At 42.6% G+C, this 27133-nt stretch overlaps 1 protein-coding gene across 1 annotated transcript in view; it reads right to left on the reverse strand.

The window, feature by feature from the left end:
• Positions 1–5793, reverse strand: part of TRIM36 (tripartite motif containing 36) — a 37837-nt gene extending 32044 nt beyond the window's left edge. The window contains exon 1 of the mRNA XM_066615180.1: positions 5562–5793. The gene's annotated coding sequence lies outside the window, so the exon portion shown is untranslated. The remainder of the gene's footprint in view (positions 1–5561) is intronic.
• Between the last annotated feature and the right edge of the window lie 21340 nt (positions 5794–27133).

Here is a 27133-nt window from a genome sequence, read left to right on the forward strand (position 1 = left end):
GCACACTTCAGGAGTCATAACCCATCTCTGGATTGATAATGAAAGCAACACATCTCATACTCCAGGGAATCTTCAGAAAGATGGTTACCACATTTATAATCTGATGGATACCACATTTATAGATCACACACTATAAAAAGTAGTTATTTAGCATGTTTGTATTTCAAGCAAATTTAATCTCAAAAAAAGCCATAAAAAGTTTACATACAATCATTGGTGTCACTAGGGGGTGCAGATCACACCAGGTGATGCACAAAGGGGGGGTGATACTACTAGTGACCAAAATCGCAGTTTGTAGGAATAATACCATAATATAAAACACCATTTGATGTGTAATTTACAGCAGAATGCAATAAAAAAAACCAGAGTGAAATATCTCAATTCTAACAAAAGTCATGGCCAAAAAACCAGAAAACAAAAATGCAACTGTCTTATGTAACAAAAAAGTACATTTCCTTAATTCAAAACAGACCAATGAGACTGATTGTTTGAACAGTTAATGAGATGTTATTATGACACAGCATGGAACAAATAAGGTGTTAGTAAGATGACATTCTCCAGGGGGGTAACACCACTAGTGACCAAAACTGCTAAAATCACAGTTTGTAGGAATAATGCCATCATGTTATATAACAAGCAATGTGTAATTTCATGCAGAATGCGATGAAACTAACTGCGTTGAAATATCTGTGTGCTATCAAAAGGTATAGCCAAAAAACAAGTGGGTGGGGCAATGGTTTATCACCATGCCCACCACCTGGGTTGTTGCCTAGCCCACTGCATGGGAGAAGGTCCATCATGGGGGTGATGCACTGTCTTCCCGCACCTCCCGCAAACATTTGTGATGCCACGGCATACAATGGAATACTGAAATATATTCTATGCATTCTAAACTTTGAGCAACTTAGAGGTCTAAGAATGTAACATGCAACATGCAGTGAAAAACAGAAGCCACAGAAACAGTTTATATTGACTACTATAACAGGCAACAAACATCACTCAGACTCAAGCCATTCACTATTTAAATGACAATCAAGCAGGCAAAATTCTTAGAGACACAATCCAATACAAGTTTTAAAAAATGATGCAGTGGTCAAGTTCAGACAATGAAACACTTAGCGAGTAGCATGCCTCTGAAGTGTCAATAGGTGCACCCCATAGTTAAAGTTAAAATGGGAGACTGATATTTTTAACTGTTCATTTACTTCTGATCAGACAAAAGCTTTAAAAAAGTATGAGAATGAAAGCATGATTTGATGAACATACTGGTGACATCAAACCGATGATTAGTCAATCCAGAAGATCAAAGATGTTCCATCCCTTTTCATGGAGACTATTTAAGTTTCTTAAATTAAGCTATTTCATTAATTCACAAACTAAGCATTCTACTGCCATTCACACAAATGCAAAAAAACTTCAGGCTTCTATTATTTAGAAGTTGACCTGAGTAGCTTCAAATAAGAGATGCTATTATTAGTGAGGGAGCAAATGCCCACCTGCCTCTAATACCATGGAACATGGTATTTTCCTTTTTCCTTTTAACATTTCTAATGACAAAATGTCATAAGAACACTTAAGGGCTAATACAAATTGTATGCATTTTAATCACCTCCTTTGTCTTCAATCAGACATGATACCCAATGGATGGGAATATTTCACATCCTTTGAAGATTGTACGGAACCCTCAGCCAATTCAGAACATGGTAGTCTAATTACTAACTGGGACAGGACAGTCTGATCATACTACACCCACATTAAAAGGTTTCATAGGCTCCCACAAGTCTCTAAGCACAATTCAAGGTTTGTTCTTTAAAACCCTGATGGCTCAGGACTTGCTCACTTGACTGCTTTCTTCCAGAGGAATCTTCCTGGATTTTAAGATCTGCATTGTATGTCCTCTGGGTACCCCCAACCTCTGTAGATCAGCTAGGCAACAACTAGGGCAAAGGAAACCTTTCAACTGACTGCAGCCTAGTTATGGAAAGTCCTTCCTGTACCAGTGCTATTTCAGCTGGCATGAAACCTTACAAGTTAAGTGCCAGGTTAAGATCTTTTTATTCTCCAAGACTCTCTCATGCAACTAATGGATACTGTTTTTATAGCCTTGCTGTCTTTTTATACTGTTCCAGATTGCTTTAAATTGCTGGTGGTTTATTACACCATTATCCTACCGATTTTTGGTTATGTTGAATCTTCCTTTAAACCACGGTGCATTTTTAATTTTTAAAAAATCAGTATATAAATTTTTTAAAAGTAAATAAAATATAGGAAGAACTGTATCTGCCCCCTGTTCTAAACTTGATTAAAATCTGTTTACATATGACTGGAAATCTGATTCTCACGACCACCTGCCTTAATCTGCTTCTCACATAACTGCTAACCTCATTATCCACTTGAGACATTTAAGTATGATTTACCACAACAAATGCCAGACTAGAAAAGGGATAATACATCTTTAATTCAGCTTAGATATCTGAATAGAGTATCACCAGCATCATGAACAAAGAATAAAACTGGTGCATTTTTAGACAAAAAAGACTTTTACGGTAAACTGGATTCATATTATATTAAGTTCATAAATGAAATTCTTGCTCTCTTCATATTAAGAATTTTTTGAGGACTTTTGAGATAAGGCAAGAACTGAATTACAAAACATAAAAGTATTATTTTGGAAATTACAAACTATTGTTGATTATGCTCAACTACCAACTTTGTTTTCCTTTAATGTAAAATGTACTTCCCTGTCTAGTTTTGTAAAACTTTTTCAGTTCTAGTCATAACTTTTCAGAATGCAGTTCTCAGAAAACTGCCTTTCAAAGAAGAGCTAAACCTACAAGCAATGTACATTTCCAAGCATACCATTTAATACCAATGGAGTACAGGATAAAGGCTGCCCCTGTATCAGTGGAAGTTCCATTCCAGTAGCGCCCATGATTACATGAAACTGCTAATACAGGTGAACACCGTCCCCCACCCACCCCCGGACCCAAGGGGAGCTCTGCTCCCCTCACCTCCAGATAGCCTCCACTGGGCTCAAACTGAGCCCAACAGTGCAAAAGACGCTACTTGCGGTTTCTCAGTGAAACCAGAAGTGACATTTTTAATGCCTTATCAGGCATTAGGGGACCCAGAGAAGGTCTGGGGCTTCCCAAGGCCTCCTAATGCCTTATAAGGCATTAAAAGTCACTTCTAGATTCATGGAGAAACCGACAGGGTTTTTTATACTGTCGGGATCAGAGGACCCTCCTGAGGCAAGGGGCATGCACAGTCCCCACGGAACCAATTCGCGGATAAGTGAATCCGCAGATGTGGGAGCCCCCTGTAATTTCTATGGATTTTGCAAACGAGGGGGACTACAGAATAAGCAAGCTTGTTAAAACAAGACTTGATAAAACCCCAGTTGCAGGCACAGCTGTAACAACTACCCCTGCCACAAGGAAAAAGGAGAGAAAGGGAGAGGCTGGCAACGACTCTTAAACATCCCAAAGGCCATTTATAACCTGGGCAAGAGAATTGCACAGCAATCCTTTACCATTATTTCTACATAGAAATAACTTAAGGCAAGCAAAGCAGACAACATTGTTCTGTTCTACTTGTGCAGACCAATACATTAGTTTGTGATACTGAAGCTGAATCCTGACCATGGAATGACTTTCCTTTATAATAGGATGTATTAGATTAGAATATTTTACATGTTTAATCCTCACTGTAATACTGCAAAATTGCATCAGCACTCTTATAAACGTATCACATTTTTGGTAAAGTACAAACTGATGTAAAACACCAGGTCCAACAAATATTTTCCCCTTTAGAAAGCAATACATGCAAGTCATGACTTTGCTAGCAATTCATCCACCACACTAAAAACCCAAGTACAGGGTTACTGATTATAGTTATTTCTAAGGGTGTATTTTTTACTAGTATGAAAGTTGTGATCATGCAGCTTCAATAAGACTGCAATCCTATCCACACTTACTTCACTGGGAGTAAGCCCATCTGACTATAATGGGACTGACTTCTGAGTAGACATGCATAGGATTGGGCTCTAAAAGGTATTCTGTTAGAAATTTGAATCCAGTTGACCCTCACATTGGTTTCATAGAAATGACAGTAACATTTCCTTAACAGGATTACTTCTATCCACCTGCTAGACCACTATACAGTGCTACTTGACATATATTCATTTGTATTAATACTTGACCACTGATGTTTAAAAGAACTGTAAGCCAAAAGGTATTTATCATAAGAACTACACAAGAACTACACTATCCATAAGCATATAAAAGTGAAGCATTTCTACCTCGCCACCCAGAAGACCTCCGCTGTGAGGCTGTGAACAATGAACAGAGAGCTGTTTTTAGAACAGGAAGGATTCTCTATTGGTTCACTATGATACATCCATGATAAAAAATTAAACTGCAGTAGGAAGAAGACAACTTAAATTCTGCAATACACAAAAACTGCTTAAATTGCCACCCTCTGCAGAATTTGATTGGGTATACATCTCATTGAGTTGGATATAACTTATTTCTAAAGAAACACACCAGATCAGATTGCACAATTTATAAAACATGCGATAGGGAAAAACACTTTTTTAATTACATTAAATCAATTAATTCCTACAGTACCCATTTCTAGTTGAAATGAGTACTTTTTATACAGAATTAATTTTTTAAAGTACAGAACATAATCATTCGTATCAAGCATTTTATCATAAGAAGAATCAATGGAACCTCAAAACTTATAGAACACTTATATAGAGATTACCCTCCATTCCAACACACACCCACACAACTTGCTGAATATTAGTACACAGCCACACTCAGGATCCGATTTAACAGGAATAATATCCATTAAATAAATTCTCATAAATGCAGACAATCACAAAAACTACTCTGAAGACACATGGTCACTTTATAATGCTCATAAAACTTAGGGTCCAGACTATAACTACATAGGATGGCTGCTATTGCAAAGCACACATAATTGGCATTTCAGTAGCTTGCAAAGAGTTTCAGCACCACATATACAGAAGAAATTATTTATAGCTGAATAAGAAAATATTTGGAGGGAGGTAATCAAAGCTGTGATCCTGGACAACCTTTCATGGAATAAATTCCAGTGGTTGTATCCAGTTCATTTCTTGGAATGCAATGCATGTGGGGGGGGGGGTATTTTTTAATATCTCACCTCTGCAGCTCCCCTATCTGCTCCTCAGGGTCAACCAACTATCAGGAGCAGATTTTCAGGAACTGCAAATAGCAAAAATTACCCCCCCCCCAGCAAACTGAGCTGTTTCAATTGATAGAAGACATTCTTAGGATCCAACCCATTATTATAAACTTAGCAAAGTGAAGTCTATGTCATTCAAAGCAACCACAACTTACTAGAACAGTTTGATATAACAATCTACTATATTACCCACTCCACTGAAAAACTAATGTTGTAAGAACACCTGAACGATAAGTATCCCTATAAAGCAATAAGACCTCATGTTACCTATTTTTTTTAATAAGACCCCATGCAAATAGATCTTGCAATTATGCATTACTTATACATACCTGTTTTACTAATCCTGTCAATTCTATCCAAGCTAGGGGAATGTATCCGGATGCGAGGACTACTGTGATTGGAAGACTCTGAGGCAGCATCATTGAATGAATCTTCAAGTGTCAAGTAGAGAATTTCTTTTACACATTTGTGGCAGATACTGTGCTGACAAGGGAGAATAAGTGGATGGGTAAATAGCTCCTTGCATGCTGGGCAGATGAGTTCTCGTTCAATATTCTTAATGGTAACCTGAAAACAAAAATGACAAGAATTACAAACAATAGCAAGAGGACTGCATATTTTAAAAAAAACCCATGCCAATGTCATTTCCATCAGATATTTCTCAAAAGCCTACATTAAATTTATCCAGTTTCCAGAGAAGAAGATACAAGACTCCCTGCAGTAGCCATTGTGTTCATACGTTGTAGGATATAGTAACCCAACATACATTACTAAGGTCTTGATTTAGTTCCATAAAGCATGATTACATTGGGCAAGGACAGTCAGGAATAAAGTGCTAGCGTAAGATTTAGTGGGGGCATTACTACCATTAACTTTTTTAATTTGGGAGAAAGGATTGTGGATTGTGATTTTAGGATTATGATCTTAGAATGTTACCAAGAGGGGTGAAGGTGAGTGTTCAATTTTTAAAAATCATCAAGGTATCAATGTTCAGGTTTGTATGCAAGTTCTGCTTGCCTGCTCTGGAAAGAAATTCTACTTTTTAACTGCCAGGGCAGTGGGGAAGAAACAGGGTTCTTATTGGCAATGTGGATAGGTAGAAAAGACTACCTATCCACATGCATACATACTTTATTATTGGGAATGGCCAAAGGTAGATGTCTATAGGTCTAAATTGGCATGGGTAAGCAAAAGATAGAAATACATGGTTTTCTTCTATTTATAACAGTGGTATGAAGTCAGTTTGCCTTACACTGCTGACTGTAGATCAAGCATTAATGAATACTGTAAAACTTTGGGTGGTTTCAGGGTTATTCGCACTTTGCAAAGGTGCTATACTGTATATGAGATAATCAACCCACTGAATCCTGTTGCTTTCCAAGTACTTAGGATTTAGCTGCAAATATGAAAATGGTTTTCTGCTTTCATATTTGAATGACTAAAATAGTGTTCCTGCTTCTTCTGTTTAGAAAACTTTCAAAATATAAGGGCTGTACTTTCACAGTAATGCCATAGTATGGCAGTAAGCATAATAAGAATTTAGAAAACACATTTTAGATAGGAAAATTTCTTTATATACCAATACAATTGTATAACTTATTCTTAAAATATATGCAAATTCAGTCAATGATGTCATTGATATTACTTCTTTGCATAAATCAGAAGAGTAGTGTACGGATAGCTAAGAACATAAGTACAGGCTCACTGGATCAGGCCATAGGCCCATCTAGTCCAGTTTCCTGTATCTCACAGGGGCCCACCAAATGCCCCAAACACTTGGTGAGCTGTCTGCACCTTAGACACACACTTGTGTGCATGTAGCTATTTGTCCCTCTTCCAATGGATTGCAAAGAACAAGAAAGCACATTGTTAGATAAGAGAGAAGAGATGTTTGTCCCAGTTACAGTTCAGTCAGAATAAGTTACAGCCTGGTTGAATAAATTAAGGGACACTCTGAAACACCCAGCTTCTGCCCTTTAGAAAAAGCGCTTTGTGCACAAGGCTGCCAAAGGTTCAGAGAATGATGATCAAACCACTATTCATTCTCCAGAAGCAAAGGCTGTACCTTTCAATCCTCCAAAGAAAAGAGGGAAGTGGGTTTGCACATAAGTCATTAACGCTCCAGCTACACACAATAGTTTTCAAGAAAGCTGAAAGTGATACAATTGTCACCATTAACGCCTGTGGTGTCTATAATTCTTTTACTTTGTCCCACTACTGCTGTGGGTCAAATAGGTTTTGGGAAACTCTATGAAAGCCTGCAAAACCAGATAGGATAGGGGGATGATTGTGCACACCACACACAGTATACCTCCACTATTATCATCTTCAATTCAATAGGTATCCTCCACCCTTTATTAGTGCAGACTGCTGGGAAGGATGGATCCCTAAAAGCTATAGAAGATAACATGCAACATTCCAGGCAGCAGTTCATGGGGTACTTCCAGACAGCACACTTAAGGATGGGTTAATCACCTGCTGTTCATACACTATTTACAGGGCTTTTTACATGACAATGTCATCTATCCATGGTCCACCTGTACTTTGGCTAAATGGTTATATTAATCAACAGATTTTTCTAGTTAACATGAAAAAATAAAACAGACACACAATAATTGCAAGTGCAGGTGGCCATTACTGCATCTGTTCCATCTTATTTGAGAGGCATGTGCCTACCAACCACAAAAGATACTAGGAGGAAGGATCAGCCTAATGTGATCTGTACTGTGTTCTAAAACACATTCTGTATGCTGCACAGAAGGAAGGTTGCAAATTTTTGCATGCCACTGCAAGTGGGAAAGCAACTGGCTGGCTATTCAAAGATCATGTCTAGAAAAACTCATGATTCAACACAAATTAGTCAAAATCCAGTTATATAGCTTAGTGAGTAACATCTCGCAAGATAAATACTCAAAATAAATTATTTTGGCTAACAAACCATACTGAAGGGGGGTAGACAAATACTTTCTCCCCATATTTCGATAGGGATTATAACAGACATTATTGATGGGCACAGGACTCTCAAATAAAATGGAATACAGTAGTTGCAATAACGGCCATCTGCACTTGCAATTACTGTGCTGAACAAAGAATATTCTAAATTAAAACAGAGAATACATGAACCACACATATGTACCAGATATCACTACCAGAATTTTTTTCCTCCTCAATCTGCCACTCTTAAATGGCCATCTTCAGCTTCAACCTGATGGATTTCCACATGAATCTATTTTGCAGTCCATATGAAAAGCAGGGGTTTAGCAGGGGTTTGGCCGTAAGCTTACTAGCGATGAACCCCCTCCCCTCTCATATAAACCCACAGAGTTATGGCACAGATTCCCATCCCACCCTCTCCAAAACAGTGCAGAAATCCGAAGAGGATCTGAAGCGACCCTGCTCAGCCTGCTGCAACTGACAGCTTCTCCTTGGGCCAGAGTCCACCAAGCCGACAACTGCAGCAGAATGAGTTTGCACAAAACAATGGTGCAAGGCGCACACACGCCCAACCTCTGCAAGCAGCATGTGTGTCAGAGGGAGGGAAGCGCCTCAGGAGGAAAAATCTTGCAAATGCAAAGACACACATGTATATGTATGATGTGTATGTGTACATACAGTGCATGCACAGTGTATGTATGCACACTATACAGTGTATGTATGATGTGCGTGTATATACATACAGTATACGTACAATGTATGCATATTAATCGGTATATGTATGATGCGTGTGTGTACATACATACATAAAGTTTATGTACAGGATATCCATGTACATTATACAGTGCATGTATGATATATGCATGTACATACATACGGTGTATGTATGCACATTATAAAGTGTATGTATGATGTATGTGTATACATACAATTACAGTATATGCATGTATATTATACAGTCTACGAATTATGTATGTGTGTACGTACATACATAAGGTGTATGTATGTAAACAGTGTATACATGTGTATACACACACATTTTTGTTTTGTGTATGCATGTATATCATACAGTGTAGCTAGCCATATGGATGCGTGTGTGTGAGACACACACACTCCAGGTGGCTTTTACAGTGTAGTGTGTGTGACAGACAGACAGTGAGTGAGTGAGACACACACACACACACACACAAGAATTACACTGTAAAAGCCACCTAGAGTGTGCGTCTCTCAGTGCGTGTGTGTGTCTCTCTCACACACGCACACCAGAATTGCACTGCAAAAGCCACCTGGAAAGAGAAGCGCCTCCGCGGCGTGCGAAGCGAGGGGCGAAGGGGAGCCCCGACTCCGAGGCGGTCCCGCTCCCTCCGCCCCTCCCTCGGCGCCAGGTGAGGCCAGAGTCCAGCCCAGGCGCGCCCGTGAGGCGGGGCGGGGCGGCGCTCCGCAGCCCCCGCGCGACCCTCCCGCCTCGGACGGGCTGCACACTCACGGCGGGTTCCAGCCGGTCCCCCTCCATCCTGGAACCACCGCGCCGCCGCCGCCACCTCCGCTCGCGGGCGGTTGAGCCGAAGACGCGCGGTGTGAGCCCGGCTCTCTCTGCCTCCCTCTCGGCCGCCGCCTCCTGGAACCGGCTGGTCCGCCCCTCCCCCAGAGGCCGGGGGAAGAGGAGAGAGGCGCGCGAGCGGCTGCGAGGCGCCCAGCAGCTGCCGCCACTGCCCCAGGACCCGCCGGCGCTGGCTGCGGGGGGCGGGGCGGGGCGGGGCGCCGCGCCCACGACACAATGGGGGAGGGGCGCCGCCTGGCACCTTTGTGACCCGCCCTCCCTCCCCGCGAGCCGAACGCCGCCAGGGAAGGGGAAGCGCCCTCTCCTCACGGACGGGCGGGAGGGCGCTGCGGCTGCAGCTGCTTCTGGAGCGGAGCCCCGCTTCGCTTGGACTCGGCTCCTGCAGCGAGGGAAAGTCCGGGAGCAGCAAGAGCGCAGGGGCCGGTCCCCTCCCGCTCACTGCACCCGACCGCGCTTCCCTGGGAGCAGGCCTCGAATGGGACTTCTGAGAAGACGCGCAGAGGCTTAGGCTCCACAGCTGCAGCCTTCCCTGGGAGGAAGCCCCATTGGCTAACAGGGGACTTACTTCTGAGTAGACATGCAAAGGACTGGGCTCTTAGTGTAGTCGCAAGTGGCCCGACTTGCTTCAGATTAGAGCCACATCCAATAAAATTCAGATTATTGGAGAACCACAATATTTAAGAAGCATCTAAATCCTTAAATATTTACTCACCGCCAACACTAAACTTACATTTTAATCCAGTGGACTCTCCGTTTATGCCCAGTAAATAATAATGATGCTTGAAAAATTTTTAAGTTTACCTTTTATATTCATTGTGATGCAAAAAGAAGCTCAGCCAACTTATTTCCAAGAGCGACCCATTATATGACCAAGAACCCTGGTGGAAGGGATGGCAGCTCTAGAACACAATTCTGTGCATGTCTACTCAGATTCATTGTGTTCAACGGGGCTTACTCCCAGGAAAGTGTGAATAGGATCGAAGCCTTAGGCTGGTTGCAGCAAAAATAGCAAGGAGTCTTGTGGCCCCTTAAAGACGAAGCATTGTATTCCTGCAGAAACTTGCCTGGACGAGACCCCATATTGAACACTGTGGCTTATATCCAAAGACAGTGTGACCAAGCACTACTGAAATAAAGAAAGAGAAGTGAGTGGCCACTGACTGAAGTCCCATTAAGTGCAATGGAAGTTGGGATTCCTTGGCTACAACCCATTAGGCTGTCAAGCTAAAAGGGGTTTTGGTGTTCATCTGGATGGAGACCTCTCCTGTCTATATTCTTTACTGCAAGTAAGGATGCATGTACATGAGGGTTTACGGAGCAATTGAACAAAGGGCCCAATCCTATCCAACTTGATGGCACTGATGCAGCCATGTGCTGCATCCTACCATGGGGGGGCAGTCATGGAAGCCTCCTCAAGGAAAGGGAACATTCGGCTGTATTGCAATAGCAGCTGTGCTGGAAAGTTGGATAGGATTGGGGCCCAAGTCCCTCTTCCCTATTGCTAGAGGATTATTATGTTCAAATGTGCTTTTTAAAAACTTCCATAGGAACACTGGGCACAGCTGTTAGCACCCGGCACCAACCCTCTCAAGTCCCACTTCATCCTTTAAAAGGGATCAAGATGCAAATAATTGGTAAAGGTAGACTACTGCCACCATGCCAGACTGGGAAGGCAGATTGAAGGAGGTCACATAGGAAAAACTCTCTCCCAGTAGGGCTGAGAACTCCAAATGCCAGGCACTCCCTTAAAGACAAACAGCATCAGAACATTATCATCTGGGAGAAGTAGCACTTCGCCCCCACCTGTGATCAACCTCTGAGGTGCTAGAAAGATCTAAAAGAAGTGAAAAATATGCAAAAGGGGAAGGAGGGTAGAGATTTTCATCATATTCCTGATTCTACTTCAGTGATGCAGCAACTACTCATACTTGGGGTTCCACTTTTTTCCATACTTCTGTGCTTAATCCCTTTGCACAGTTTACGTTAAGAAAATAGTAGCTTCTCATACTCCTTGGAAGGGTGTTTTAAAAAAAAACAACCTGTGTTTGAAGAGTCATTTCTTTTGGGAGGGACAGAAACAGGTTCTCCCAATCCCAGAAAATTCTCCATTTTCTCTTATTGCCAATTATCCTAAAATCCTGAGAAACAACAGTTGAATATTCCAGGGATTACAAAGCATGCTGGAGAATGCTGAATGCAAATTGGTTACCCTGAGCATTGGGAATTTGCAAGCCAGTCCCTTGCTAGTTCTGACAGCAGCCAACTTCTGCTTCCTCCTTTGTTGTGGGAAGGAGTGAAGACTTTCAAAACTTGCTCCCCAACCTGACAATAAAAGGGAAGCATCTAACAAGGGCATAATTACCTGAAGAGCTAATTCAACTCCATTCAAGATTTTGCAACTAGCTGTAACACTTGCAACAATTCTTTATCTCCAAGCGTAGGTACAGCAGAGGTACAGGAGAAATGTCTTGTGTGAGTGTACACATGTGCAAGCTTACACAAAAACAAGCCCCCCCCCCCAACTGGTTTAGGACTGATGGAGGGGACTTTCTGACATGCCAGTATGCATACACACATGAGCCCCCCATTCGCACATTTGAGCACTGAATGCTCTCCCCTTGTGTAGTGACCTGCTGCATCAAATGCTGGTCTCCCCATACTGGGTGGTATGTCAGCCTCTGCCACTCCTCTCAGGAGAAGAAAAAGTCCTTCATATTCCTCACCATTGCCCTCTTCCTGTTCAAATCCAGGAGAGGGAGCAGCAGGGGCAAAGAGGCAGAGATCATTGGAAGGGAAAAGCAAACCTTTTAAGATATATCTTACTAAAAGCTGCACAAGAAAAAGGCAGCTGGTTTCAGTGAGCCCTACTATGCTTAGACATCAAAATGATTGCTAATACTGTACATGGGAGAGTCAAAAAAGAGAAGGAACAGGTGTAAACTTATTCATTTCTACCACAGTCAGTTCAACAAGTTGAACACCATAACTAACAGCAAGCTATAACTAACTGCAATATAGAAAAGGAAATCAATGCAGGGAAGTTCATCTGTGGGGAAAAAAAACACCTAGGCAACAATCATCTCCTTTATCTACATCCAGCACCAAGCAAATTCACCATCATGTGTGTGTGTGGGGGGGGGGGGAGAAATACCATCTGTGGCTATGTAGGGTTAAGCTTCTGGAAAACATATTGGCTAGAAATTTTACAGCTGAGAGACAGTGTCCTTGGCTCACATGTTTTGAACAGTCTTAATTAAAGTAAATCAAATTAGAGAGACTGAGGCAATGCTAGAAGCCTGCCAGGTCTGAGAAGCCTCAGACAAATAAGCCTCAAAACTACATACAGTACAGTATTTTTAAATAAAGTTCATTAGGAAGAATGTAATTGAGAAAATCAGTTTGTTTTCGTTTATAACTCCTAGTGAATAGTTAATTCTGTTTGAAGTGATTACAATTTGAGAAAACTAACACAAGTCCATCATTGCTTATCATGCCTACTCTTTATCTACAGCAGGGGTGCCCAAACCCTGGCCCTGGGGCCACTTGCGGCCCTTGAGGCCTCCCAGTGCAGCCCTCAAGGAGCCCCCAGTCTCCAATGAGCCTTTGGCCCTCCAGAGATTTGTTGGAGCCCACACTGGCCTGGTGCAACTGCTCTCAGCATGAGAGCAACTGTTTGACCTCTTGCGTGAGCTGTGGAATGAGGGCTTCCTCCACTGCTTGCTGTTTCATGTCTGTGATGCAGTAGCAGCAGCAAAGGGAAGGCCAGCCTTGCTTTGTGCAAGGCCTTTTATGGGTCTTAAGCTATTGCAAGACCTTCATTCATTCATATAAGTTCATCTTTAATATATTCATTTATGTAAATTTATGTAAATTTATTCAAATTTTAAATGTAAATTAATTCTTTTTTTCCCTGGCCCCCGATACAGTGTCAGAGAGACGATGTGGCCCTCCTGCCAAAAACTTTGGACACCACTGATCTACAGGAATGAGATGGATCATTTTTTAAAAATTATTAGAATCTCAGTCACAGGGGATAGGAATAAGAAGCTTGTTTTAAAATATTGTAATGCAGTGCTTTCATTTTTATCACCAACATTTTGTCTGTTTTGCAGACCTTCCTGTACAATGAACATCCAGTACAATGTTTGTTTTTGAAAGTTTACATAATAAAGAAATGAACTAAAAATATTATGAGTGCCAAAGACATATTCAGCCTTGGAAGAAAAAATGTTAATCATTGCAGCACAAGCAAGCAGCAAAACAGAAATGTCTCTGCATCCACAGAGAGAAAGATTTGGGGAAGGTGAAATCCAGGCCAGAGTACTGGAACACTGTCCAAAAGAATTGAAGGACATAAGAACATAAGAAAAGTCCCACTGCATCAGGCCATAGGCCCATCTAATCCAGCTTCCTGCATCTCACAGCAGCCCACCAAATGCCCCAGGGAGCACACCAGATAACAAGAGACCTCATTCTGGTGCCCTCCCTTGCATCTGGCATTCTGACATAGCCCATTTCCAAAATCAGGAGGTTGTACATGCACATCATGGCTTGTAACCCGTAATGGATTTTTTGAGATGCGGCGACCAGAACTGGACACAATACTCCAGGTGTGGCCTTACCATCAATTTGTACAATGGCATTATAATATTAGCCGTTTTGTTCTCAATACCTTTTCTAATGATCCCAAGCATAGAATTGGCCTTCTTTACTGCCGTTGCACATTGAGTTGACACTTTCATCGACCTGTCCACCACCACCCCAAGATCTCTCTCCTGATCTGTCACAGACAGCTCAGAACCCATCAGCCTATATCTAAAGTTTTGATTTTTTGCCCCAATGTGCATGATCTTACACTTACTGACATTGAAGCACATCTGCCATTTTGCTGCCCATTCTGCCAGTCTGGAGAGATCCTTCTGGAGCTCCTCACAATCACTTCTGGTCTTCACCACTTGGAAAAGTTTGGTGTCATCTGCAAACTTTGCCACCTCACTGCTCAACCCTGTCTCCAGGTCATTTATGAAGAGGTTGAAAAGCACCGGTCCCAGGACAGATTCTTGGGGCACACCACTTTTCACCTCTCTCCATTGTGAAAATTGGCCATTGACACCCACTCTCTGTTTTCTGGTCTTCAACCAGTTCTCAATCCATGAGAGGACCTGTCCTCTAATTCCCTGACTGTGGAGTTTTTTTAGTAGCCTTTGGTGAGGGACCGTGTCAAACGCCTTCTGAAAGTCCAGATATATAATGTCTACAGGCTCTCCCTCATCCACATGCCTGTTGACCTTTTCAAAGAATTCTATAAGGTTCGTGAAGCAAGACTTACCCTTACAGAAGCCATGCTGATTCTCCCTCAGCAAGGCCTGTTCGTCTATGTGTTTTGAGATTCTATCTTTGAAGAGGCATTCCACCATCTTACCCAGTATAGATGTTAGGCTGACAGGCCTATAGTTTCCCGGGTCCTCCCTCTTTCCCTTTTTAAAGATAGGCGTGACATTTGCTATCCTCCAATCTTCTGGCACCGTGGCCGTTTTGAGGGACAAGTTGCATACCTTAGTCAAGAGATCTGCAACTTCATTCTTCAATTCCTTAATAACTCTTTGGTGGATGCCATCAGTGCCTGGTGACTTATTGATCTTTAATTTATCAATGAGGTCTGAAACATCTTCTCTTTTAACCTCTATCTGACTTAACTCCTCGGTCAGGAGGGGCCGTTCGGGCAGCGGTATCTGCCCGAGGTCTTCTGCCGTGAAGACAGATGCAAAGAACTCATTTAATTTCTCTGCCATCTCTAAGTCTCCTTTTTTCTCCCCTTTCCCTCCCTCACCATCCTCCCTCCATTCATCAAGATTCATCCAATTGTCCGAGAAACTTCCTACATGGACAATAGGCAAGAAAAAACCTTGACAACAGCCCTCCAGAAAAGAAAACAGACTGGCAACAGAAGATTTCTTGTTACTCTTGATATTTCTGCCAAAACTTGTACACCTATGACTAATTTTAATAAAAAAAGAGTTATTGTGCTGCTGATCTCAGCATTTTTCTGAATACAAGTTATTCAAACAGTCCCCAAGAAAGCCCAGAAAATGCTGGATATTGGAGCCATGTAGTAGTACATGGCTCCAATATTCCAGCAAACCTGGAAGTAACTAATAGTTAGTAACTATGTGTCACCAAAGTTCATGACTTCCAGGTTTGAAATACAGACCTCAGTGATTCACAATGCTTACAAACCCCAAATACAAGGTTGACATTCAACCCAAGAGATCTTCTCCAGGTCCACAGTGACTGAACCAGATAACTCCTCTCTTCCATTCACCCATGCTCTCCACTGCTATGACAATTGCTATGGTGCTGGGTTGGAGAGAAAAAGAGATAATGTCTTGGTTGATGCTGAGAAACTACATTTCCCAGGATCCCTGGCACCTACACCACTTTTTGTATCAGCATTCCAACCTCTGAAGCTTTCCTTGAAGCCTTCCTGTTGCTGCTGCCACTTGGGGCACTGCAGAGTTGGGGGCTCTCTGATCCCGTCATGCTCCCACTAAAGACATAAGGAATGCTACAGGGCCCAAATTAGGCTTAGAATAATTTTCCATTAAAATTATATTTCTTTAAAGTTCCCCTGCAGGCAAAGAGCTGTGGAACTTCTCCCAAATAGTTTTCTATTTTTTTATTTGGGGGGGGGGGGCCGGGTGGGTGTTAATGTGAGGAAGTAATCAAAAGTACTGTACTACCTGAAACTTGTAGTCTGAAGTGGTTGTTTAAAGCTGCAGTCCTCTACACACTTATTTGGGAGTAAACTCCATTTTACACACTGGTACTTACTGTTGTGTATGTAGGCATAGGATTACACTGTAGGAATGATATTCTTTAGTATCCATGACACTGTAGGAATGATATTCTTTAATGCCCCCCCCCCCCATTGACTCCACTGAGACTATTCCAAATTGAGGCTACAATCCTATACATACTTTCCTGGGTAAGTCCCCTTCAAGCCAATAAAATTTACTTCTGAGTAGACATGGCTAGAATTGCCATATCTGCCCTGTCCTTAAACCATCTCTGTGCTCCCAGGAATATTCCTAGTTAACAGCAACCTTTGCTGTTTGTCTGCAAAGCTGACTGACTTTGAGCTGAGCAGATCATTGCTCCATTGTTAAGGGTCATCAGAACATGCCCCAGTTTCAGAATAAAACTGTTCTGTTCAAGACCACATTGAACAGAACAGCATCAGTCAGCATCTATTCACTAGGCATTAGTCAACAAGAGTTGACTTTTCAGATTTGTATACAGTACAAAGCAGGTATACAGTATTATAGTCTGCTGATTGCTTTGCAGACCCTCCCAACTTTTATTGTCAAGACCTCTTTGTGAAAGACTGTTTGCTCAGTCCTCAGATCAAAGGGATTAAACCTGCTGATGTATCAGTTTGTTTTATCTTTAAGATGCTTTCAAAGCAAGATTTCAGTTATCTTGTTCTCTTAGGCATAATAAGTGCCATGGATGAAAAGGTCAGCAAGGTCTTTCAACTAGTTGACATGGGAAGGATATTTTTAAACCATCAGGACCATTGCCATTCTTCTGTTCTCCTTAACCTTTAAGTTGTGACAACATTCAGAGTTCAAAGCTACGTGTAACAAAACATATGTAAACCTTTGATAATCGACTACTGTCTCAGCAGAAAGATTAAGCATGTACAAAATAACCACAATTGTTTTCTTGTAGAGGGATGAGAAAAAGAACAGAATAGAATGCAATAGAAATAGAATAGAAATAGAAAACAATCCTTCTCTATGGCAGTATTTTGGTCACATCATTACAACACATCTATTTGTTGTTAGCTACTACTTCTGTCATATTTGAAATAATATTAGGGATTTAATCACTAAATCAAATCTCTGAACCTGGTGATTTTTGTCCAGAATATCCAAGCTCAGCATTGATTCCCCATTTATTTTCTGTTGAGATGCAACAAAATGATTCCAAGTCAACACAGAGCTCCCAAAGAAGTTGTTGGCATCCTTCAGTCTCGGAAGACTATGGTGTCACACTCTGAATGGTGGTTCTGGAACAGAGTGTCCTCTCCAGTGCGCGAAGCCTGGGTAAAGTAGGTATGGAGGATAGGCTGTTGCCCATGCAGCAAATCCCCCCTCTCCACGTCGCTGAAATGGTCCAATGGAAAGGCAGAAGCCAATACGGTTGGTTCCAGCGGCGTAGCAGGAGTTGCCAGAATGGGACTGTGTTCAGCCATGAACTGCCTCAGGGACTCCGGCTCCGGATTTTGCCTTGAGGTTGACTCCTGAAGCCTTTTCCATAACTGGATGTAGCCACAAGGCAGTGGAGGTTTGAGATCAGAGTTTTCCTTCTCTCAGATGAGCTGCCTTCCCAGGCTGACGAGTCCCATCTACCCAGGACTACAAAGAAGTACAGTATACTAATTACCTTTTATAAAATTATTACATTAAGATTATTTCTTTCTATTGGAGAAATTGGGTGGACTTGAGTATCCTGGTCTAAGCGATTCAGGAAGTCCTGGGCTAGGCATAGCTTCTAGGGCAGACAACAGCGATCTGCTCCAGAAACCTTACTAGATTAAGGATGAATAGTCCAATCCTATCCACACTTTCCTGGGAGTAAGCCCCACTGAGTCTAATGGGACTTACATCTGAGTAGACATGCATAGGATTGGGCTGGAAGTCTCCTTTGTGCAGAGCACAAAGCTGCTTCAAAGAAGTAGACAGCCTGGAACTGGATTCACCATTCACCACATATTTCACAACACTACTAAAAGATAGTTTCCCAGTTCTGTTCTGTTGTGTCCTTATATCTGGAAGCATGTCTTTTTGGAGGGAGGGCCAGGCCTGTTTCTTGTACCAACTGAAGTTATAAAGAAAGTACTGACTGAGAAAGTAATACACACTGATAATTATGGTCATATTAATGTGAAAGGTCACATGTGAAAAAACCATGAGGCTGATAACAAGGTAGAACTACAGGTAAGTGGTGCTACTCACCACTTTTCTCATTCCACTCTGCACTTTGGGTCAAAGCTTGTTTGTTCCTTATATGTGAAGGCTGCAACATAAGAGTCCAGAACTGATGGCCTGGGATACAAAATCTGTCCCTTATATTATTAACATTATTATTAACAGTATTTATATACTGCTTTTCAACTAAAAGTTCACAAAGCGGTTTACAGAGAAAAATCAAATAACTAATGGCTCCCTGTCCCAAAAGGGCTCACAATCTAAAAAGATGCAAAAGAACACCAGCAGGCAGCCACTAGAACAGACAGTGCTGGGGTGAGGTGGGCCGGTTACTCTCCCCCTGCTAAAAAAAGGAGCACCCACTTGAAAAAGTGCCTCTTACCCAATTAGCAGGGGTTCCTGCTATAGTGACCCGCTTATAGTGACCTCTACTCTCCAAGATGCCAAATCTCCTTCCTCTGGCCCTGGGTCATTGTTTTGAATGTTGAAGGGAAGAAGTACATGGACCAGAGGAAGCGAATTGCCCTTCTTCTGGGTCACCAGCACCTCCATTTTCCTTTTCATAACCCAGAATGCATGTGTCAGAGCTGTGGAAGTTTCCTGGTTGAATGGAGATTTCAGTCTACGTCTTCACAGCATAGGGGCTGGAAAAACAGATTGAAATCTCCATTTAACCAGGAGGAAGGAAAAGAGTGTAGATGTAGAAAGAAAGACATTGGAGAGACTAGAAGGAAGTTGGAGAGACTAAGGGCCCAATACTATTCAATTTTCCAGCATCAGTGCAGCCGCAGTGCAGCCCCAAGGTGAGGGAACAAATGTTCCCATACCTTAAGGAGGTCTCTGTGGCTACTGCCCCACCACAAGGTGCAGTGCATGCCCTATTGGCACAGCTGCGCTGGCATTGGAAAATTGGATAGCATTGGGCCCTAAGAGAACAGAAGGAAGGAGCTTGGAGGAAAGGGGACAGACTGACTAAATGGGCTGACTGATGGACTGAATGAATGAAGGCTATTGGAGGCTGCTGGAATAGAGACTGCTGGAGATGCTGGAGGCTACCATGCCCAAGGGCTGCTGCTTAGAGAACTGGAAGGAGAAACCCTACAGCTCCACAGGCAAGCTGCCTACTAATTACCTCCCCATTGCTGCTGTTCAGCTGTAGGTTTATACACTGCTAGGGCTAACTGGGTTTGAGCCAGGGGGATTAATTAGCTTAAGGTGGGCATAAGTTCTCTAGATCAAGTTTGCAACAGGAGTTTGGCAAAACTCAACCCAATCCTATTCAGCGCTGGTGCAGCTGGGACACATGGTCCACGCCGTATCCAGCACTGAAATTGAGCAGGCCGGAGGTCTTCTCAGGTTAAGGGACATTTGTTCCTGTACCTCATGTTGAGCTCCAGGTCTTCCCATTGTGGCTACTTGGATCTTTGCCAACAAAATAGCTGGCAAAAGTCCAAGAAGCCCAGTGTAGGACTTTCAGGCCTGGGATGGGGGTTCAGATATGAAAGAGGTCTCCTCCACCAATCCCGCCCCTTCCCAGGCCTGAACCGCACTTATCTCCCACCCTGAAACACCCCCTCCCTTCCTCCTTTCCATTAATACTGCCGAATGAAAGCTGCCAAATTCTTGTCAAATGTAGGTGCTTATAAGATTATGTAAACATTTTCTTGTCTTCATCCAGAACTGCAATAGAATCCGTTCCATCACTTCACAAAGTGCGTATCATCTGGAGTGCATTTAAAATTCCGGCTGCTAAATAATGAGCAATATTGGTCTCAAGTAACATGCCTAAACAGCAGACTTTTTTTTTTCTATAAAGAGAGTTTATGAATAAGCCAAGGAAGTGGCTTAAATCCCCTAATCCCAAAACATACTGAAAACATAGCTTAACTAACATCAAAAAGCTAAGACTTCAAAGAAGCTGCTGATCTCGACATGTTATTGTGCTTATGTTTCCTATATTACAAAGCAAGATTTTTGTTGCCTCATATTTGGGCATTTAACCCCCAACAATATATTGTCACACATCCACCACAAACCTTTGATTCAAAAGCCCCTAAGAACAGGAAGCAAGCAGTTGCCAGATGAGCACAGAGAAGGCAAAAGACTGACTCCTGAGGGACATTTGCAAGAAAGAATACAGGGATATTTGCAAGAAAGAAAGGCCAGAAGACATTTGAATCAGCAATTCCATTCTTCTGCCTAGGATGAGGGCACTTTGGCTGAAGACATCCAACCACACTGTCATTTCTTTTCAGTCATAATTAGTCTTTTAAAAAAAAAAAAAATTTGCAGTGCTGGTCCTACCATGAAGCAGGGTGAAGCAAACTGCCTCAGGCAACAGACTGTGAGCTGGTCCTCCAGGGCAACTTATGTAGCACCCCCAACCAAGGATAGTTTCCAGGGCAAATAAGGTAAAGGGGCACTATTCTGCTTTGTTCCTCTTCCTTTCTTAATAGAAAAGGAAAGAAGGGGCAGGCTCTGATGGAAGGAATTGAGATGTGTGGTTTTAAAAGAAAAACAGGGAAGGGAAGGGGTACCATTTGGTGTTCTGCTTCAGGCAATGAAGAGTCACTGACTGACACTATGAATATTTTGCCCATCTGCCCAGGTAAGTGCCAGGAAAATAAGTTTTTAGTCCCTTACTATCTAGATTTGGGATATCAGGGCCAGCCCCACGGGAAATGGCACCTAAAGCTGTACCCCTGATGCTGGCTTCCCATCACTGTTGCTGCCACTTCTACTGGGGGTCTCTTCACTTTAGAGGCAGAGAAGAGGCAAGACGACAACAACAGCCATCTTAGCCTGCCTACTCAGCCAGTCTCAGAGGAGAAGACAATAGCAGCAGCAGTGGTCCTCTTCTCAATTCAGAATTGCTGCTGTAGCCACTACCACTACCTAATTCCCCTCCCTTGCTTGCCTGCTTCAAACAACAGAGTGGCAGTAGCGTATCTAAGGTATGGCAGGCAGGGCACATGGCCTGGGCACTACTTGAAGGGGGGGCACCACTGAGCAGTTTCTGTTAAAATCAAGCAAGTGAAGACTTTCACTTAGGTTCAAAAGGAGGTGGAAAGATGTGGCAGCCAGACCATGAGGCCACTAAAACACATGGAGATGATCCAGAGAAGGGCGGCTATAGCACAAGGATCTCAAGGCCACTGCTGCCAGCACCTCCTTGGGAGAGGAGAAACCAGAGGCGATGTTCTCAGAAAAAGAGAACTTGGAAGAGATATCAAAGTCACCACCCAGGTGCCACAGCCTCTTGCTACACCGCTGCAGAGTGGAGCAGAACAAAGAAGCTAGGAAGAAAATGGGTTGGTGGTTCTGCTGTCTTCCTTGCTGTGCCCAGCTTTGCCATGCTATTTCAGAGCACAGAGTGGCAGAGCAGAAGCAGGAGAAATAGGTAAGAGGCAAGTGGGGGGGGGGGGGTTAGGTGAGGTGGCCGTGTCACCTGTGCCCATCTGCCACCTGAGGCAACCCACCTCTCCTTGCTTCATCACCTCTTCTTGTTGCATCACTTTTCTCACATTCTCACCAAGGCTGGCTCTACCACTGGGCACATCTCGTTATAACCGCAGGGAGCATATCTCATGTGGAAGGGAAATCATAGTCTGTTTTCAATAAAAGTAAACAAAATAATAAGCGGAAAGGACAACCTTGATTCTTACAAGGATTATAAACTGCAGTCTACCCATTTGATGAGGTGGAAGAAAAGAGACCTGTTACTTTAATATGTAACATCACTCACAACAAAAGAAGTTTGATTTTCAAAGTTTGAGAAACATGCAAGTCTCATCAGGCTCCACCCCCCCCCCCCCCACAACTTACATTGGCAAGTTCTGAATCATTTCCTGAAAGATGACAGCTTTTTCCCTTCTATACCCCCCATCCGTCATCATAGAAAACACAAGTATTTTTAGAAGTGTCACTTAGCAACATGGGACCATTGCATATACATATAGTAATCCTGAGGATAGCCATAATTAGCTTCTAGTAGGAGTGATAAACACCAACACTGGACCACATGCATATAACTAACTCCTCTGTAGGCTGATACCAGCACATAGGAATGGAAGTGGTTTACACTTTAGCCAGTGAAGTTTCACACCCCACATCATTCATATCGTGATAGTTTGGTCTTGCCTCTTTGCTTTATAAAGGGTCTGTGCAATTCAAAATAGAAATGTGTCTGTTTTCAGAGTAGCATAAGCCTGAAATGTTTTACAACGGAGTCATTATCAACTGAGCTATAATTCAAGTTACATCCATCTTGCTTCAGAACTGGCCTTGTCTTAAAGGTCAATAACAAACATTATGCAGTACCAAACATGGTTGCTGTTGTGTGTGGGAATAAGGCCCAGACCCATATGCTGCATGTTGAGACAAATCGCTTTAAAGGAACATGTAAAATGTATTGCACGTGGGCATATAAAAAATTAACATGCAAGGCAGACCTCAAAGAAATATTTGCTAAATCAATAAAGATACAGCCACATGCAGTACATGCAATTTTATCTTATTTTGCTTGATCCATGCCTCGTGTTTCATTTATAGTCTAAAATTAGTCCTGTAAGAATTGAGAGCTTAGCCACATAGCAGCAGCCTCCATGCTCAAAGATGGAGGGACAGGGGAGAGCTGCAAATGAGATCCAAAGTAGCAGTGAATATGTATGCAGTATGCAACCATACAATTTGCCCTGATTCTGCCAAGTCTGTATCTCACAGCTATTGACACTTGAAGCAAAATGTCAAAATGGTACACATGCAGTGAACTGGAAATACACACACTAAGAGATGGAGATTGGAAGTAGAAAATTGGGCCCATGTGAAATAGCCTGCACATTGCTTACAGTACCATCCTTCAGATACAATACCAACCATCAGAGTAACATCTATCTCTGTTCTACTAATACTACTTTCATTAAGAATTAGTCCTGAATGCAGTTTCTCCCTGTGTATAACTTTTTCCTCTGGCACAGTTTCAAACAGGGAAGGCAGGCATGAAAAGACTACATAGCCCATAATAGAGTGTGGGCCCGATCCTATCCAACTTTCCAGCACTGGTGCAACCACAGTGCAGACCCAAGGTAAGGGAACAAATGTTCTCATACCTTGAGGAGGCCTCTGTGACTGCCTGACCACCAAAGGATGCAGTATATGCCCCACTGGCACGACTGCACTGGCACTGGAAAGTTGGATAGGGTTGGGCCCTGTGTCTGCTATGGAGACAAGCAATACAGGCTGAAGAACCCCCACAGTGCAGTCAGAAGCATCAAAAGAGAGAGCATTTCTGAGCCTTGCAATTTGAGCTGTCTTGGAGTGTCCTAACATAATACAGTGAGCCCACCATAAGGGGCACACAATACTAACTGTTGCCTGCTCATGCCCTTTGCACTTTCACCACCAACTCTCCTTTTGAAGTAGGCCTTGAACCTGCAGTGGTCAAATTACTAAGCTGAGCGTCAATTCTAGAATTTCAATTTCTAATCCCATAACCCAGTGGTTACGGGATTTAGCACCAGGACCCACTTTATAGAATGAGAATCTGTCAGGACCCACCGGAAGTGATGTCATAACTGGAAGTGATATCAAACAGGAAAATTAACAATCCTGGGCTGCAATCCTATCCACACTTACCCAGGAGTAAGACCAATTGACTATCATTGTTAAAAGAATATACATAGTAGCTTGTTAAAAGTATAGGTCTGTAACATTTCCCCAAATGCAGTCACATACCATGGTAGCATCAAGTCTAATATATTAAAAATAAAATATTGAAATGAATGGGGACCCACCTGAAATTTGTTTGTGACCCACCTAGTGGGTCCCGACCCACAGTTTGAGAAATACTGCCCTAATCTAATCACATTTCACCCAACTAAGATCTATAGAAGCTCTTTGCTTCAGGCTAAGCAACGTCCTCTCTTATCCTCCATCCCAAATATGCTCAAATCAAGTTGTTCTCATAACACTCACATTTATTCCTTTTAAATTCCCAACAGTCACTGTCAACACTTTAGAAAAGGGGGAAGGAGCTCATACAAGTCCAGGAGGGAGTAGCTAAGAGGTCTTGCTTCATCTGGAGGAGCAGGTGGTGGACAGAGTGCATAAACACTATAGATCTTGTAGGACATCTCTAGATTTCTCAGTCTTGATAGTTTCAGTACAAAAGCAAAGTAACCTCCCTTCCCAAGTTGCCAATGTATAACATCTCCTCCAGAACTTAGCACAAAGAGTAGCAAGTTAAAACCCCACACAGTTGTCATCTGGAGCAATCATGTAACATCAGTCATTTCATTTGAATGCACTGGTAACTGAAGCACTGTTCCACATGCATTCTGATTAGTGCATGCTCTTTCCATCCTCTCTAGGTGAACAGCCAAGCAAAGACCTTGTGAATAAGACTGCAGAGAACAATGGCAGAAAGTGTTCTTTTACCTAATGCCACCCACTGACCCCCCCCCCAAATAATAATAATAATAATACAGGCATTAATATACTGTCTTTCTTGGTCGTCAGATTTCTCCTCAGACTTTAATTCAAGGCAGTTTACATAGGCAGGCTGTTCTAAACCCCCAAAGGGATTTTTACAATTGAAGAAAGGTTCTATCTTTCAAGAAACGCACAACATTTCAGATGGATCTTTTATGGTCTGTTATCACTTTCTGGCCTCCAGATTTCTCCCATGCAGGCTGACAAGCAGCTCCTTCATCTCTCCAAGAGCAGGTGGAATAATTCTGCTCAGCTTGTCAGTTGCTTCAAGGTCTCGCCATTCACGGTGCCGGCGGCTTCAAACTGGCGACCTTCGGATGTCATCTTCAGGCAAACAGAGGCTCAACCCTCTAGACCAGACCTCCTGCCTGAAAATTGGTGTTTACACCATGTACTGTGTGTTCAAGCAACAGATCCTTGACTATTTAGTGTGCTGGATCTTTGGGGAAAGAGAGGCTGCTGCTACCTCACACAAATTACAAGAACAACTCTGAGCATCCGAGCATGTGTCAAGTTCATAAGTCTTTACACTCTTCAGGATGGGAATCTGTTTTTAAGCTATTTTAAGCTGAAGCTGTTTTTAGGAGTCATGGTGTCAGGTGCCTTGCTTCCCTGAAGACATGCAGAGACAGACTTTAGAAGTCAAATGAAGTTATTTCATTAACAAATGGTGGGGAGGGGGAAGTGTTTCAGCTGGGGGGAAAAATGAATAATGGCATTCAAGCCTGGAAGTCAAGTTGCAAGTTGCACATGTACAGGAAAACCATGACTGGGTAGCGCTAAAGGCCTCAAGTCTGGAAGCACCCACAGAGTTCTAAGTTCTCCAATCCATTTGTCTCACCCAACATTTTCAGAGGGCTAATGGAAAAGCTAATAGAAGGCCCTTAGCCAGGACAAAATGACTGCATGCCTGAAACGGTTTTGATCCAAAAAAGAGTGCTTCCTGGTGCCTCTTTCTGCCTCCCAGGGGACAGGCAAGAGTTTTACTCAGAGCCTGGTACCTATAATTACCTGCCTCTGACCTATCATTCACATATGTAATAAGTTGAAAAGTATTTTCAGATTAGGCTCCCCTGGCCATATAAATCTTGGAAAGGCTCGATCACATTGGGCTTATCTCCTATGGCAAGACCATCTTCATTTGAATGGTTAATACTAGGGGCCAAATCCCCTATAACAGCTTTGTTCATCCAGCCAAAATGAAGGGCTGTTTCAGGCATAAGCCATGGACACAAAAACAGCAATGACATCACAGCTTGCTACAGCAATATCCCCCTGACATTGGGCACTTTCGCAAATGACCAAACCACTCTACCAGTTCCCCATCTCTGTCCAAGGATCTCACTACCACTCTTGTTACCTGCATTATGACTCCCCAAATGTGATACCTGACCCATTGTGACACATATCCATCCCCGCCTTTATTGGACACAACCAGATAGCTCTATGGGAAACATTCCAAACTAATAAGACTTGATAGAAAGAGAACCCCCATTCTCAGGTGTCTGAAAAAAAACTCACCAGGCATTAAGTGCCCGTGTAAACTTATCTTCCAGCCAGGCTTTCATCTGAATGTAAAGTGAGTCTGTAGCATGTCATGGACTGTATTACCATAGTTCAAATGTTAAGTACACTCTTGGTCTTCAGAAAGCCAAGAGGGCATTTTTATCAATATTTTGAAATTGCCCTTGCTTCTTTAGCGTTGCTACAGCCCAGGCACAGGCCACTTAGTGCTGTGATCCCCAGAGACTTGAGCAAGAGAACCCCACAGTGCCTTCAGCTTTTCAGGTCATGTTTTCTAATTTCCCCACACCGCTGGAATGTGTATTAGCATAGCAGGGAACTGGCATCAAGGGGTCTTCCACATTCACAGTCCACTTTTTATCCTTATAATTACAGAGCAGTTCAGATCAACACACCACAT

Source organism: Tiliqua scincoides, chromosome 2 (genome assembly GCF_035046505.1).
Source record: "Tiliqua scincoides isolate rTilSci1 chromosome 2, rTilSci1.hap2, whole genome shotgun sequence".
NCBI classification, from domain to species: Eukaryota; Metazoa; Chordata; class Lepidosauria; order Squamata; family Scincidae; genus Tiliqua; species Tiliqua scincoides.